The following is a 17848-nucleotide window of genomic DNA, read 5'->3' on the forward strand; positions in this document are numbered from 1 at the left end:
TGTATTTTTACAAAATTTAGCTGGTTTCACCAAGTTGGCCAGGATGGTCTCGATCTCCTGACCTCGTGATCCGCATGCACAGGGCTTCCCCCCAACCCCCCGTGGCTTTTTATGTCCTTGAAAAAGAACTAAAACAACTGAAATGTGCCACCATGCCCAGCTAATTGTTTTTTATTTATTAATTTTTTTTGAGACGGAGTCTCGTTCTGTCGCCCAGGCTGGAGTGCAGTGGTGCGATCTTGGCTCACTGCAAGCTCTGCCTCCTGGGTTCATGCCATTCTCCTGCCTCAGCCTCCCGAGCAGCCAGTGTGAGCCACCGCACCTGGCATTATTTTATTTTTTGTAGAGACAGGGTTTCACCATGTTGCCCAGGTTGTTTCACATTGTTTTAATCCAGGCTGGCTATGAACTCCTGGGCTCAAGCAATACACACACCTTGGCCTCCCAAAGTGCTGGGACCACAGGCTGAGTCACCACACCCAGCCTCTATATCATGACTTCTTTCATGGCGAGTAAGGTGACTGGAACGAGTGTAGGCTTTACTGCATCTCTTACATTCACAGGGTTTTTCTCCAGTATGAATTCTTTCGTGGAGGTGAAGGGAACTGAGGCGACTGAAGGCTTGGTCACATTGTTTACATTCATGGGGTTTCTCTCCAGTATGAGTACTTCTGTGGTTACAAAGGGAACTCAAACGACTAAAGGCTTTGCCACATTGTTTACATTCATAGGGTCTCTTTCCAGTATGAATGCTTCCATGGTAATGAAGGGAAGTAGAACAGCTGAAGGCATTATCACATTTGGTACATTTATAGAGTCTTTCTCCAGTGTGAGTCCTTTCATGTGTCTTAAAAGAACAAGAAAATCTGAGTGTTTTCCCATGTTCCTTACATTCGTAGGGTTTCTCTCCAGTGTGAGTTCATTCATGTATTAGACAAGAACCGGAAACAGTGAACACTTGACCACATTGTTTACATTTATAGGGTTTTTCTCCTGTGTGAGTTCTCTGATGTCTTTCAACTGAATTGAGAAAATAAAAAGCTTTCTCACATATTGTACATTTATAAGCTGGATTTCCACTGTGCATTATCATGTGTCTTCTAGCACCTGGAACAGAAATGAAGAATTTCCCACACTGTTCACATTTATATTGCTTCTCTCCATATGGTTTGTATCCTGAGTGAGCTAGGATGTGCCTATTAAGGAGAGAATGACATACAAAGACTATTCCACAAATACTGTATTCCCATTGTTTTAATCCAGTAGAAATGTTCTCATTCAGATCAAGATTTGGAATTTGGCTGAGAACTTGTCCATACTGACTACCTTCTTTGCTTTCACACAGCCTCTGTACCATATGATTTCTACAGAAGCCAGGTTCCTGCAGGTTTCCTGCATCACTTCTCTGTAGAGATTCTTCTGAGAAGAATCTAGCAAAGCCCATTCCTCCTGGGTAAAGTTCACAGCCACATCCTCAAACACCATGGAGTCCATTCCTCGGCTTCCTGGGTGTCCTGCTGTCAGCTAGGGATGTCCCAATACCCGCAGGTCACAGGGTGGCAGAGGCTGCTGCAGAGCCACCTGGGCCTCACAGAGCCGAGAAGTAGCCACCCTTCTTTCTTTTAGAGCCACGGAAGTTCATCTGCCTGAGGGCCATGACTAAGGCGGTGGCCCTTTTTTGTCTCATCTGTTTCATTCAGGCTGCTCCTCCTTATCCCTATTATAAAACACCAAAGTTGCCAAATTCAGTAGAGTTTTCAAATTTTGATTGGGGCCCAGGGCAGACTTCTGAAGTTTTTTTTTAAATGTCTGCATCTGACTGAGTAATATTCTTTAAGATTAGTTGGCCTTTAATAGAGTCAGGTGACAAGGAGGTATGCTTTCTTAATGCCTCCTTTAGCCTCTCTAAAAATGCCATAGTGTTTTCTTCCTTTCCCTGTGTTATGGTGGACATCACTGAGTAATTCATTGACTTTTTTTCCTGATCTTTCTTAATCCCTCTAGTATACAAGTCAGTAAATGCCTGTGACTCCAGTCTCCATGCTCCGAATCGAGGTCCCAATAAGGATCCACATTGGGAACCTACGGTTAGCCTGTGGGGAATTGTTCCCTTTCTTCTGATGTCATTTTATCATTTATCTGGCTTAGGTACCAGAGATCCCCAAACTCCTGGGCTGTAGCTAAGGCAGCCTTTTTTTCACTGGGACATAATGTGTGACCTAATAACAACATAATATCTCTCCACGCTAAGTCAAAAGGTTGTTCCAATCCCTGTAAGACGTCTATGTATCCATCAGGATTATCTGAGAATTTTCCTAGTTCAGGTTTGATTTGTTTTAAATCTGAGAGAGAAAAACAGGTCCTCCTCGCCGGGCCAAAGTCTCCTCCTCCTCCTTGGAGAGGACACAATTGAGGGCCATTGGCGCCTTTCTGTTCCTTGACTATCTTTTTGTCTGGTTCCTTTTGGGCTGTTAGGGTCAAAGGATAGTCCTTACTAGTGGGAGGGGGAGCTGTGGGGAGACCTGGGTATGGGCGTATGCTTTGAGGACCCCCGGTACGATGTAAATTACACTTTTTACATAATTGTGGGTTATCCCTTAGTGAGAAAAAAACCTGTACATATGGCACTTCACTCCATTTGCCCTCTCTTTTACAAAAGAGATCTAGCCGTAGGATGGTATTATAGTTTATACTTTCCTTGGATGGCCATGTCTGTCCTCTGGGAAGAGGATATTGTGGCCAGGCGGTGCTGCAGAAAAATATAAGTCGCTTCTTCTTCAGCGTTTGAGGGTCAAATTGGTCCCAGTTATCCAGGATACACCTCGGGGTGGCTTCGCTTTTGAGGGAACATCTCCCATCTGAAAGGAGCAGCCCTAGTCATCCCCTCCTGAGCACAAACCCTAGGGTGTCCCCTATGGTCCTAGTGTCCTTCTCTTTCCAGGGTGCGCAGTCACCCATGGAACGCTTCTTATCGGATTTAATTGAGCTTACCGACTTAGAAGTTTTGCCCAGACTAATTTCCTACCCTTTTTTAGTCACAAAAAAAGGGGGCTGGTGCTGCTGGATTTTAGTAGCTCCTTACCAGCATGCCCACAATTGCCTTTGCATCTGTGAGTGGGTCTTAGGTTCACGGTGTATTTTGAGTTCAGAGACCAGGCACCAGGTATCATATTTCTGGGCATGGAGCTGTTCCAGCAAGATAAATTCCTTGAAAATGGCACTGAAGCACAACAGTTTTAGGGTAGGCAGTGGCAAATTGGAGGACCAAGGTTGCAGCAGTTTTCATACCCAAATTTTCTGTCCCCTATTTGCCCTCATAAGAATGTTCATTGACCTTTGGACTTGAATTGGGGACCTATTGTCTATTATATTGTTTTTGGCCCATATGTCTGACTGCTTCAAGTGGAGAAGCTCTACAGTTCTAATCGCTGATCCCAGACAGGAAAGGTGGTAATTAAAGTAGCCTCTACAACCTGGAGTAAGTTGAGGGCAACAAAAGGAAAAGTGTCTTAGGTCTTCTGTCAGCCACTGACATGCCTTTTGATGTCCTGGATAATGCCTTGGGTACAGGTTATGAGGGACAGGTCCCGTATAAGTATATTGATACCCATTTACATAAGAATAAGCCTGGGGGCACCATAGGCAAGGGTCTTTGGATTGCCACCACACTCGACTTAGGCTCCTAGCCAAAAGATTCTTAGGCTCACGGGTAGGAAAGATCCTAGAGGACAGGGCCTCAAGAAAGTCTTCTCTGAGGACGTTAGGACCCAGGAGGCATGGATCAGAAAGGGCAGGGAACTCACGCATGGGCGATTGCAGAGTAGAGGCTTGTCGCTCTGCCATGATCTCTACCGGGTCAGTGCGGGAAGTTCGGGATGAGAGTTTTCCACCTCTAGCCAGAGAAGATAGAACAGAATAGCAAGTGAAAGGGGTCTGATGTTATTCACCACTTTGGAGAAATCCCGGATGGGCCCCCAGAAATGAGACGAGAAGTCTTTGAGACACGAGAAGTCTTCCCCTAATCAAAGGTATTTTCTCGATTGAAGGGTTAGTGGTCTCACAGGCTTTAAGGAATGAAGCCCTGGATGGCAGTGGCGAGTGTTACAGCTCAATTAGAGAAAAACGTGGACCCAAAGAGTGTGAGGCGGCAGGATTTCTTAAAGTGAAAGTGAAAGTAAAGCTTCCACATGGTGGAAGTGGATCCGGAAGGGTTTCCCAGGTCCTCACTCTTATTTGGCTTTTAGGGTTTGAGCTCGGAGTTCTACTGTTAGCCTTACGGGGATTTCTTTGTAGGTGACCTGTCCTTTCTCTATAGATGCCTTTAATATTTTTTCTTTCAGTTTTACTTTCAAAAATCTGATGATAATGTATCTTGGGGATGATCTTGTTGCATAGAATCTTGCAGGAGTTCTCTGTATTTCCTGAATTTGGCTGTTGGCCTCCAGCAAGATTGGCGGTTTTCATGGACAATATCCTAAAATATATTTTCCAGGTTGTGTACTTTCTCCCCCTTCCTTTCAGGGATGCCAATGATTTATAGATTTGGCCTCTTTACATAATTCCATACTTCTTGGAGGTTTTGTTCATTCTTTTTTATTCTTTTTTTAAATTTTTGTCTGATTATCTTATTTCAGAGAACCAGTCTTCAAGTTTGAGATTCTTTCTTCAGCTTGGTTTATTCCACCGTTAATACTTGTGATTGCATTGTGAAATTCTTGTATTGTGTTATTTAGCTCTGTCAGACCTCTTAGGTTCTTTCTTATAGCAGATATTTTGTCCTTCAGCTCCTGTATCACTTTATTGTGATTATTATTTTCTTGGATTGGGTTTTGCCATCCTCCTGAATCCCAGTGATGTTTATTCCTATCCATATTCTGAATTCTATTTCTGTAATTCCAGCTAGTTTGGCCTGGTTAGAAACTCTTGTTAGAGAACTGGTGTGGGCGTTCGGAGGACATGTGACACTCTAGCTATTTGAGTTACCAGAGTACTTGCATTGGTTCTTTCTCATCTCTGTGTGTGGGTGTTCCTTTAACTGCAGTGTAGATTGAGTACAATCAAGAGACTTCTTTTCTGAATGTTTTCACCAGGCTAAAATCTTGTGTAGGGTCTTTATTTGAAGCTGACTTCTTGTCTCTTGTTTCAGAGGAGGGTATGTTAGTGAGGTATTTTGGCATTGAAGCTTTGGAGTGTGATCCAGCAGGTGACACTTAGGCTTACTGGTAAGTTGATAGACTCACCGCTTAGTTGTGTGACTCCCCTATGTTTCCTCAAGTTGTAGCCATGTTCCCTCTCAGTGCACTTAAAGTGTGGTTTCCTCTCTCCCTTGAGTGCTGGCTGTAGTTCACAACTTGGCACTCCTGGGCTGCCCACTGCAGCTCTGGAGTGATCTCAGTGTTTATACTCTTTCCCCAGCTTAGAGGCAGCAGAGGAAGATATCTTAGTAGTGGTTGTGGCCAAGGGTTGCTTTCTTGACTCCTGAGGGTTCCATCTCAGAGAGATGCAGGTCAGCAATCGCTCAGTGCAGTCAGCCCAGGATGAAGGATTTGTGCTGTGGGCCCAAGCAAGGGGTTCCCTGTCTGGTAATGAACCATGGGGGTGGTGTGGGACCTGGGGGAGATGGACTAGTCTCCTCTCCTTGAGTTGACTGCAGCTTGTTGGATGTGTGAATAAGGCACTTAGGGTCTTTGCTCCCTTGTTAGTCTGAGGGTGGCAAGGGCAGTTTCATTGCAGAGGCAGTGGCAGAAAGGTTTTCAGCTGATCTGAAAGGCTCTGTCCAGGGAGTTGCTGAGTTCATACTGGCTCAATAGCTCTGGTAGTGGGGTGGCTGGAAGTCCAGGCCTGGGGGACCTTCCTAGTGAGGAGATATGGGAACAGTCTGGCCACTTTTCCATATGGCTGCTGTGGTATGCTTGGAGCCACTTCGGTTCCTTGTGTTCTCAGATTTTCCAGAACCTGGAGATGTCACCAATGAATGGTGTGAAATAGCAAAGATGACAGCCTGTCACTCCCTCTGAGAGCTTTGTCCCAGGGAGGTACAGACCTGTTGCCAACCCAAAGGCACCTGAAGGAAGTGGCTGGAGACCCCAGCTAGGAGGTCCTGCCCAGTGAGGAGGAATGGGATTGGGACTTGCTTAAAAAAACTGGCCATGTTTTGCTAGAGCAGCTGTACTGTGCGGAGGGTCCACTTCAGGCCCCATTGACCTCAGATACTCTGAAGCCCAAAGGCTGGAAAGGCTAACTCGTCCAAAAAGCAAACATGGTAGCCTTCCCCTCCCTTTGAGAGTGCCATCCTGGTGGGGATTTCAGATTTCTGTTGGTTGAAGAGCTCAGGTGGGGGTGGCTGGAGGCACCAGTTGGGAGGTCCTGCCCAGTAAGGAGGAATGGGATTGGATGCCTGGTTAAAGCAGCAGTCTGGCTGTGTTTTGATAGAGCAGCTGTGCTGTGTTGGGGGATCTCTTTTCCCCCAGGTCAACTCAGACCCTCCAAAGCTTGAAAGTTAGAATGGCTAAGGTGCTCAAACAGCAAAGATGGTGGCCTGCCTCTCCCTGTGGGAGCTGTCTTAGGGAGATGCAGTGCCACTACTGGTAGCTGGCTGGAATCACAAGCCAGTGGGTCTATCTTGTGAGTTGTTATGGAAGTGGGGCCTTGCGGGTTGTTATGGAACAGCTGTTTGGGTGAATTAGCCTTTCCAGCCTTTGGGCCTCAGAGTGTCTGAGGTCAATGGGGCCTGAAGTGGACCCTCAGCACAGCACAGCTGCTCTACCAAAACATGGCCAGACTGCTTTTTTAAGCAAGTACCAATCCCATTCCTCCTCACTGGACAGGACCTCCCAGCTGGGGTCTCCAGTCACTTCCTACAGGTGCCTTTGGGCTGGTAACAGGTCTGTACCTCCCTGGGCTGTTGCTGCTCAGTATCCTGGATTCAGCCTCTTTCCTAGGGGTATGTACAGGAAGCTAACCTCCCACTTTGCTGGAGCTACAGCTACTTTTGCCAAAAAGCCTGAGTATTTAATGCTCCAGAGTCTCCCTGCATGCCTCAGTGGCTGCTCTGCTGAGACTCCACATAGCTCTGTTTGTCAGACTGAAGACCGAAGGCCCTGGTGCAGTGGGTTCACAAGGAGATCTCTTGACCCAAGGGTTGCAAATATATGTGGGAGAAGAGTAATTTCCTGGGGCTGCTCATTCATTCACTGCTTCCCTGGGCAGGAGAGGGTTCCCCAGGCTCCATGTTGCTCCCAGGTGGGCTGTTTTCTTGTCTTGCTTTTCTTCATTTTCTGTGGGACAAGTTGTTTCCTTGACTAGTCCTGATATGAGTACCAGGATATTTCAGTTGAAGGAGTTGTATTTACTTGCCCCTTCTGTTCCTCTTCATGAGCGCCACACACACTAGCTGCTTCTAGTTGGCCACCTTGGCCACTGCCTTCCCACATTCTCTTTATTCAATCCACCCATGATGGGCAGCTAAGTTGATTCTCTGTCTTTGCTTTTGTGAATAGCGAAGCAATGAACATATGCATGTATGTATCTTTTTGGTATAATACTCTATTTTCCTTTGTATATATATCAGTAATGGTACAGCTGGGTCAAATGGTAGTTCTCAGTTCTTTGAGAAATCTCCAAACTGCTTTCCACAGTGGCTAAATTAATTTACATTCCACCAAAAGTGTATAAGCATTCCCCTTTCTCTGCAGCCTTGCCAGCAACTGTTATCTTTTGACGTTTTAATTATAGCCATTCTGACTGGTGGGAGACGGTATCTCATTGTGGTTTTGCTTTGCATTTCTCTGATGATTAGTGATGAGAATTTTTTCATGTTTGTTGGTTGCATGAACGTCTTTTTTGAGAAGTGTTTGTTCATGTCCTTTCCCATTTTATTTCTATACACCATTAACACCCATGCTGAGAGTCAAATCAAGAACGCAATCTCATTTACAGTAGCCACAAAGAAAATTAAATACCTGGAAATACAGCTAACGAAGGAGGCAAAAGATCTCTACAAGGAGAACTACAAACACTGCTGAAAGAAATCAGAGATGACACAAATAAATGGAAAAACATTCCATGCTCAAAGCTTAGTAAAATCAATATTGTTAAAATGGCCATACTGCCCAAAACAATTTACAGATTCAACACCATTCTTATTTACCAATGCCATTCTTCACAGAATTAGAAAAATCAGTTATAAAATTCATACAGAACCCAAAAAGAGCCTGAATAGCCAAAGCAATTTTAAACAAAAAGAACAAAGCTAGAGGCATAACACGACAAACTACACAAGGCTACCATAACCAAAACAGTATGGTACTGGCACAAAAACAGACACATAGACCAATGAAACACAATAGAAAACTCAGAAATAAAGCTACACACCTATAATCATCTAATCTTCAATAAGACTGACAAAAACAAGCAATGAGGAAAGTACTCCCTATTCAATAAATGGTGCTGGGAAAACTGGCTAGCCAAATGCAGAAGATGGAAGCTGAATCCTTGCATTTCACAATTTTTATTTTTTGAGAAATTGCTATATAATTTTCCATAGTGGAAATACTAATAAATGGCTATACTAATTTATATTCCCACCAAAAATGGGTTATTTGTTATTTGTTTCTTTTTTTGCTATTGAGGTTTATTAGTTCCTTATAAATTTTAGATATTAACCCTTTATTAAATATATGATGTGCAAATTTTTTTTTTCTGATTTTATAGGTTGCCTTTTTATTTTGTTGACTGTTTCCTTTGTTGTACAGAAACATTTTAGTTTGTTGTAGTCTCACTTGTTTACTTTTGCTTTTGTTGCCTGTGTTATTGATGTCGTATCTAAAAATTCATTGCCAAGACCAATGTCATGGTACATTTCCTTACGTGTTCTTTTAAGAGTTTTATGGTTTCACATCTTACCATTTAAATCTGTAACACATTTTGAGTTGATTTTTGTGTATGGTGGAAGATGATACTTTAACTTTATTTTTTTGCATGTAGATATTCATTTTTCCTAAGCAATTTATTAAGGAGACTATGTTTTCCTCCTTTCTGTATTCTTGGCAGCTTCGTGGAAGTTTCATTGACCATATATGTGTGGATTTATTTCTAGGTTCCTTATTCTCTTTAATTGCTCTAAATGCCTGCTTTTATGCCAGTACTATATTGTTTTGATTACCATAGCTTTGTAATAGAGTTTGAAATCAGGAAGTGTAATCTTTCCATCTTTGTTCTTCTTGCTAATTTATTTTTTGCCTATTTGAGTTCTTTTTTGGTTCCATACAAATTTTAGGATTGTTTTTTCTATTTCTGTGAAAGATGTCATTGGAATGTCAATGGAGATTGCATTGAATCTGTAGATTACTTTGGGTACTATGGACATCTTAGCACTGTTAATTCTTATTATCTAATAACACAGGATATCTTTCCATTTATTTGTGCCTTTTTCAATTTCAATTAATTGCAGTTTGTAGTGTACAGATCTTTCTCCTCCTTGGTTAAATTTACTCATAAGTATTTTTAATGCTATTATAAATGGGATTGCTTTCTTTTTTTATTATACTTTAAGTTCTGGGTTACATGTGCAGAACGTGCAGTTTTGTTACATAGGTATACACATGCCATGGCGGTTTGCTGTGTGTATCAACCCATCACCTACTTTAGGTATTTATCCTAATGTTATTCCTCCCCTAGCCCCCCACCCCCTACAGGCCCCAGTGTGTGATGTTCCCCTCCCTGTGTCCATGTGTTCTCATTGTTCAGCTCCCACTTACGAGTGAGAACATGCGGTGTTTGGTTTTCTGATCTTGTGATAGCTTACTGAGAATGATGATTTCCAGCTTCATCCATGTCCCTGCAAAGGACATGAACTCATCCTTTGTTATGGCTGTGTAGTATTCCATGGTGTATATGTGCCACATTTTCTTAATGCAGTCAATCATTGATGGCCATATGAGTTGGTTCCAAGTCTTTGCTATTGTGAATAGTGCCGCAATAAACATACGTGTGCATGTGTCTTTATTGTAGAATGATTTATAATCTTTTGGGTATAGTAATGGGATTGCTGGGTCAAATGGTATTTCTAGTTCTAGATCCTTGAGTACTCACCACACTGTCTTCCATGATGGTTGAACTAATTTACACTCCCACCAACAGTGTAAAAGCATTCCTATTTCTCTGCAGCCTCTCTAGCATCTGTTGTTTCCTGACATTTTAATGGTTGCCATTCTAACTGGTGTGAGATGGTATCTCATTGTGGTTTTGATTTGCATTTCTCTAATGACCAGTGATCATGAGCATTTTTTTCATTTGTCTGTTTGCTGCATAAATGTCTTCTTTTGAGAAGTGTCTGTTTACATCCTTTGCCCAGTTTTTGATGGGGCTGTTTGCTTTTTTCTTGTAAATTTGTTTAAGTTCCTTGTAGATTCTGGATATTAGCCCTTTGTCAGGTGGATAGATTGCAAAATTTTTCTCCCATTCTGTAGGTTGCCTGTTCACTCTGATGATAGTTTCTTTTGTTGTGCAGAAGCTCTTTAGTTTAATTAGATTTCATTTGCCTATTTTGGCTTTTGTTGCCATTGTTTTTGGTGTTTCAGTCATGAAGTCTTTGCCCATGCCTATGTCTGCAATGGTATTGCCTAGGCTTTCTTCTAGAGATTTTATGGTTTTAGACCTTACATTTAAGTCTTTAATCCAAATTGAGTTAATTTTTGTATGAGGTGTAAGGAAGGGATCCAGCTTTAGCTTTCTGCATATGGCTAGCCAGTTTTCCCAACACCATTTATTAAATAGGGAATCCTTTCCCCATTGCTTGTTTTTGTTAGGTTTGCCAAAGATCAGGTGGTTGTAGATGTGTTATTTCTCAGGTCTGTGTTCTGTTCCATTGGTCTATACATCTGTTTTGGTACCAGTACCATGCTGTTTAGGTTACTGTAGCCTTGTAGTACGGTTTGAAATCAGGTAGCGTGATGCCTCCAGCTTTGTTATTTGTGCTTAGGATTGTCTTGGCTATTCAGGCGCTTTTTTGGTTCCATGTGAAATTTAAAGTAGTTTGTTTCAATTCTGTGAAGAAAATCAATGGTAGCTTGATGAGAATAGCATTGAATCTAAGAATTACTCTGGGCAGTGTGGCCATTTTCACGATATTGATTCTTCCTATCCATGAGCATGGGAAGTTCTTCCATTTGTTTGTGTCCTCTTTTATTTCACTGAGGTATGGTTTGTAGTTCTCCTTGAAGAGGTCCTTCACATTTCTTGTAAGTTGTATTCCTAGGTATTTTATTCTCTTAGTAGCAATTGTGAATGGGGGTTCACTCATGATTTGGCTCTCTATTTGTCTGTTCTTGGTGTATAGGAATGCTTGTGACTTTTGCACATTGATTTTGTATCCTGAGACTTTGCTGAAGTTGCTTATTAGCTTAAGGAGACTTTGCGCTGATACAATGGAGTTTTCTAAATATACAACCATGTCATATGCAAACAGGGAGAATTTGACTTTCTCTTTTTCTATTTGAATACTCTTTATTTCTTTCTCTTTCCTGATTGCCCTGGCCAGAATTTCCAATACTGTGTTGAATAGGAGTGGTGAGAGAGGGCATCCTTGTCTTGTGCATTTTCAAAGGGAATGCTTCCAGTTTTTTCCCATTCAGTGTGATATTTGCTGTGGGTTTATCTTAAATAGCTCTTGTTATTTTGAGATATGTTCCATCAATACCTAGTTTATTAAGTGTTTTTTTAGCATGAAGGGCTGTTGAATTTTGTCAAAGTTCTTTTCTGCATCTATTGAGATAATCACATGGTTTTTGTCATTGGTTCTGTTTATGTGATGGATTTCATTGATTGATTTGCATATGTTGAACCAGCCTTGCATCCCCGGGCCAAGCTGACTTGATCATGGTGGATAAGCTTTTTGATGTGCTGCTGGATTTAGTTTGCCAGTATTTTATTGAGGATTTTTGCATAGATGTTCATCAGGGATATGGTCCTGAAATTTTCTTTTTTTGTTGTGTCTCTGCCAGGTTTTAGTGTCAGGATAATGCTGGGCTCATAAAATGAGTTAGGGAGGAGTCCCTCTTTTTCTATTGATTGGAGTAGTTTCGGAAGGAATGGTACCAGCTCCTATTTGTATCTCTGGTAGAATTCAGCTGTGAGTCTGTGTGGTCCTGGACTTTTTTTGGTTGGTAGGCTATTAATTACTGCCTCAATTTCAGAACTTGTTATTGGTCTATTCAGAGCTGTGGTGTGCTCCACCTAGTTTGAACTTCCCGGCAGCTTTTTTTACACTGTTTGGGTAAAACCACCTACTCAAGCTGAGCAATGATGGATGCCCCTCCCTCTAGCAAGCTGGAGCATCTCTGATTGGCCTCAGACTGCTGTGCTGGCAGTGAGAATTTCAAGCCAGTGGATATTAGCTGGCTGGGCTCCATGGCCGAGCTAGATTACTTGGCTCCTTGGCTTCAGCCCCCTTTCCAAGGGAGTGAATGGTGCTGTCTTGCTGGCATTCCAGGCACCACTGGGGTGTGAAAAAACAAAACAAAACAAAATAAAAAGCAAAAAAAAAAAAAAAAAAAAAAAAAAAAACCCTAAAAAACCTCCTGCAGCTAGCTTGGTGTCTGCCCAAACGACCACCCAGTTTTGTGCTTGAAACCCAGGGCCCTGGTGGTGTAGTCACCGGAGGTAATCTCCTGGTCTTCCATTTGCAAAGGCCTTGGTAAAAGTGCAGTATCTGGGCTGGACTGCACCATATCTCATGGCACTGTCCCTCATGGCTTCCTTTGGGTAGGGGAGGGAATTTCCCAAACCCTTGTGCTTCCTGGGTGAGCTGACACCCACTTTGCTTTGACTCACCCTCCGTAGGCTGCACCCACTGTCCAACCAGTCCCAGTGAGATGAACCATGTACCTCAGTTGGAAATGCAGAAATCACCCACCTTCTGCATCGATCTTGCTGGGAACTGCAGACCGGAGCTGTCCCTATTTGGTCATCTTGCCAGCAATTGGCACTAAATACTTTAACATGGTAATCATAATCATTTTATAGTCACTGTCTAATAATTCCAACATCTGTGCCATTTTTGAGTCTAGTTCTATTCATTGCTTTATATTTTGCTACTGTTTTTTTCTCACTTTTTTGTGTGTCGTGTAATTTTTGATTTATGTTAAACAGCATGTATAGACAAATAAGCAGGACTGAAATAAATAGTATTATATCCAGAAATGAGCATGGATTTTATTCTGTAAGGCTGATGGTTGGTGGGTTGAGTCCATCTAGTAAAGAACTGAGCTTAGCTTAGTTTTGTTCATGTTGCTATCAATAACTTCAGTGCACTACAGTCTTCAAAATCCTTCAAGTTCAAAATCCTCCAGTTGGTTTGTTTGGAAAAATGTCTTAGTCAAGAAGAATGCAGTGGCATATGTAATGATGCAGGTATTTGAAAAACACAGGGGAATAAATGCCTACAAAGACAATGGAATTGACAGTTACTGCTAAGTTGTATTGATGTCCTGAAGAGAGGTGATGAGAGTCTAAGGGCTTTTAACAGCAGTTAGTGGCTTATGAGATCCAGAGGGCCTATGTGGTAGCTTAAAAAGAGGGTCTTATATCTTGTAGTGGAAGGACAGACTTGGTTGACTGGCGTGTTGATCTACTTGTTAATGACATAGAGGTTCAGACATATTTGAATCATTAGCAAGGAAGGTCTGTTATAAAGCTAAGGACCTTGATGGGGAAATCTGAGACTGGAAACACGAAAAGGGACATCTGGATAGATGCCTGTAAGTATTTTTACTTTGCAACTCCCTCCAAACACTTTTGATTTGCAGAGGTGGTCCACTCTTTCGTAGTAAGAGTTACCTGGAAGATGTTTCAGGAGATCACCTGATGCTTCCTTCAGTAGTTGTACTCAATTCCTCTCCCAGATGCTAGGCTGATCTGTTAGGGTTAAACCCAATATAATCCAGCTAAGGACATGCTGGGCTTGATAGGGAGGAAAGAACCTACATACTGAAAGAATTGTAAGAATTGGCTATCTTGTACTGGCAGGAGTTAGAGGAGTGCTCCTGGGATTGAATTTTGATCAGGGGTCTAACATGTAAGACTGGCTGAGCTAGATTTTATTGACTTGGGGAGCACTTTCACAGAATGTGGAGTGAGGATTTCACTTCACTGCTGGGGCAGACCTTTGAGCCTGAAAATTGTGATGTCCAACACTGTGGAAATATCTGAGTTGCTCTGGAAGATGGTAAAGGAATAAATAAAGAGGTTGAGGGAGATTGGCATGATAGGATGGATATATGCTATTAGACCATAAGGCCCACTAGATGATTTACTTCATAGGAGGGCCTACAGGACACACCATTCACCAAGGCATAAGGGAATGTGTTTCTGAGAGGTGCACCAGCATGATTAGTAAGTTCACTGGTGGCTTTTATTCACCAGGGATGATGGTAAGAGGGATAGGCATGGAGCTGGGCTTGCTGATGTTCATTGAGATGATGAGGGCTGAAGTAGTAAATGCCAGGTGACTCCACTTAAGCACCGGACGCTAGGGGGCTGGAATTACCACAATAGTTGGCAAGGTCAGAGGGGCATCCAAGGGACTCTGATGGCAGAAATTTGTTAAGATAGTTAATAGACCACGGCATAGTATCCTAACACTCCCAACCTCCTCAGTTTTATCTCTAAATATATCCTGTAAAAGCTAGGCACATCCTTTTCACAATACAGCTCTTAACAGATTTTTATAATTGCCAAAATTGCCGAAGAGTTTTCTTCACCTGAGTCTTCCTTTAAATGGAATCCAGATGGTTCTCTGGTAAGAGTTTTCATTCTGATTTCAGCTCTCAAATCAGACAGTCAGCAATGTTCTAGGAACACACATGAAAGCCAGTACTGTACTTTACAACTGGAAATAATTTCTGTGGTTTATGCCAGAAAGAAATAATCTTTGGAGTTGTCAGAGGAAGAAGCTTCAGAATCAAAATTGTTTAGAACCTAAGAAAAGGTGATCTGGAATAGAATTTTTTTTGGTAGGACATCATCGATAACCTTCTTTGAGAAGTAGCTAGCCATTTCTGACCCAATGTGTTTGCAACTTTTTTTTATTGATGAGACTAAGAGCTCCTCATGAGAAGGAAGACTTAATTATTCAGCTAATCACCAGATTTATAAGAAAATAGTTTTTAACCAAGTAGTTGTTTTTGTGTACAAAGTCTAAGAATATAATTTTCCTAATTTTTCCCTTCATTAAAATATATCTACCAGAAAAAAGTTTGAACTTGCCTTCTCTGACTACTTTTGTCAGCAAGTTTGAAAAAAAAAAAAAGAAAGACACGTGCTCACATTGTATTTTTCTGAGAAATCACTTTAACAAAAGGAGAAATCTGAAGCTCAAGTTATCAGCTGGAGGAGCTCCATGAATATCATTCAAAAGTTCTATTTATTTTGGGGTGATTAAACTGAATAAAGACTCACAATTTTTCTGACCACATGCTTGAAGGCTTGTTCTACTTGTTTATTCCTTAGAGTGTAAATGAATGGGTTCAGTAAAGGGGCAACTGAGATATTGAGCACAGCTACTCCTTTATTGAAGGCAACACCTTCTTTTGCTGAAGGTTTTATGTACATGAAGATGCAGCTGCCATAAGAAAGAGAGATGACAACCACGTGGGAAGAACATGTGGAAAAAGCCCTTTTCCTTTGCTGAGCAGAGGGGAGCTTCAGAATAGTCCTGATAATGTTTGTGTAGGAGAGAATCACTAGCACTAGAGAATCACTAGCACCATAACTGCTTAGAAAAAGTCAACCAGTTCCAGTAGACTTGTATCTGAGCAAGCTATTTCTATGAGGAGTCCATAGTCACAATAATAATGATTCACAATATTAACGATTCACAATAATAATGATTTCTGTTGGAGGCACAGAAATCCAGCTGACTGGTGAAGATGATTCAACAAAGATGATCAAGAATCCACTCAGCCAAGAGCAGAGAACCAGCTTAATGTGGACCCTCCTGCTCATAATGGTGGTGTAATGCAGGAGTTTGCAGATGGCTACACAACGGTCATAGGACATGGCAGCCAGAAGGCAAAACTCTGTGGCCCCGAGGAATATGGCAAAAAAAATATTGAGTGAAGCATCCAGCAAAGCTGATGGCTTTATTCCCAGTTAAGATGCTGAACAGTAGCCTTGGAGTAAAAGTGGTTGTAAAGAAAATTTCTAAGAAGGAGAAGTTCCGAAGGAAAAAATACATAGGGGTCTGGAGGTGGGAGTCAAGTAGTGTAAGGATGATGATGATCAGATTTCCAATGATGCTGAATATGTAGTGAGGAAGAGAAATACAAAAATGATAATTTGAAGCTCTGGGTTGTCTGTTAGTCCAAGCAGAATGAATCCTGTCAGAAAGGTTTGGTTTTTCATTTCTAACTTTTGCTGCCTATGAATGTATAGAGGAAAAATGTTCGTGATGAACACAGAAGAGCTCAAGAACATTTTGGAGAGGCTAGTTTTACCCATAGGATTAGTTTAAGTGTCTTTTTCTTTTTGACAGTCTTACTCAAAAAATTTTTTTTATTGGATAAGAGCTGGCTCTTTACAAGAACTATTTTCTTAAATTCTCATGTAGGATTTTCTCTAAAACTCCTCTTAACAATTTTCATATACTTTCCTAGCTTACCTTCAAAACGAATGCCTAAATTCTTCATTTCCAGTTTTTATTTTCACTTTGAACATGTCTCTACTTTTGATCTTTCATTATGTCTGTTAATTTGGCAGTGATGTTTCTTTCATCACTGTCTTTGGCTCAGAGGGAAAAGAAAAAAGAAAAAAGGTAGCTCACAGTTGAAAAGTCTTTGGGATGGAATCAGCAGTACTACTGAAACTGTGATAATCAAAGATTCCCCAGCTTCCCTTTGATTTTTGAATATGTGGACTCTTGTAACTATTACCAGTCTCTAAATATTTGCTGCTGGTGTCTGCTTTCCCTTAGGCCCAAGCTCAAGGTTTATTCGTGTTGTAGCATGTGACAAGATTTCTTTCCTTTTTAATGTTGAATAATATTCCATTGTATGTGCATACCACATTTTGTTTACTCCTTCATCTGTTGATGGAAGTTTGATTGCTTCTACTTGGCTATTGTGAATAGCGCTGCTATGAACATAGATGCTCAAATATCTCTTTGAGAGCCTCCTTTCAATTCTTTTTAAAAAAATTTTTTTATTATTTTTATTTTTTATTATGCTTTAAGTTCTAGGGTACATGTGTACAATGTGCAGGTTTGTTACATATGTATACTTGTGCCATGTTGGTGTGCTGCACCCATCAACTCGTCAGCACCCATCAACTCGTCATTTACATCAGGTATAACTCCCAATGCCATCCCTCCCCCCTCCCCCCTCCCCATAATAGGCCCTGGAGTGTGATGTTCCCCTTCCAGAGTCCAAGTGATCTCATTGTTCAATTCCCACCTATGAGTGAAAACATGCGGTGTTTGGTTTTCTGTTCTTGCGATAGTTTGCTGAAAATGATGGTTTCCAGCTGCATCCATGTCCCTGCAAAGGATACGAACTCATCCTTTTTTATGGCTGCATAGTATTCCATGGTGTATATGTGCCACATTTCTTAATCCAGTCTGTCACTGATGAACATTGGGTTGATTCCAAGTCTTTGCTATTGTGAATAGTGCTGCAATAAACATATGTGTGCATGTGTCTTTATAGCAGCATGATTTATAACCTTTGGGTATATACCCAGTAATGGGATGGCTGGGTCATATGGTATTTCTAGTTCTAGATCCTTGAGGAATCGCCATATTGTTTTCCACAATGGTTGAACCAGTTTACAATCCCACCAACAGTGTAAAAGTGTT

General features: G+C 41.6%; 2 pseudogenes; both read right to left on the minus strand.

Annotated features, from left to right (window-relative positions):
• Positions 1–314: 314 nt before the first annotated feature.
• LOC104673719 lies at positions 315–1494 on the minus strand (annotated as a pseudogene).
• Positions 1495–15435: 13941 nt separating this feature from the next.
• Positions 15436–16401, minus strand: LOC104673729 (annotated as a pseudogene).
• Between the last annotated feature and the right edge of the window lie 1447 nt (positions 16402–17848).

This window comes from Rhinopithecus roxellana, chromosome 10 (assembly GCF_007565055.1).
Source record: "Rhinopithecus roxellana isolate Shanxi Qingling chromosome 10, ASM756505v1, whole genome shotgun sequence".
NCBI lineage: Eukaryota > Metazoa > Chordata > Mammalia > Primates > Cercopithecidae > Rhinopithecus > Rhinopithecus roxellana.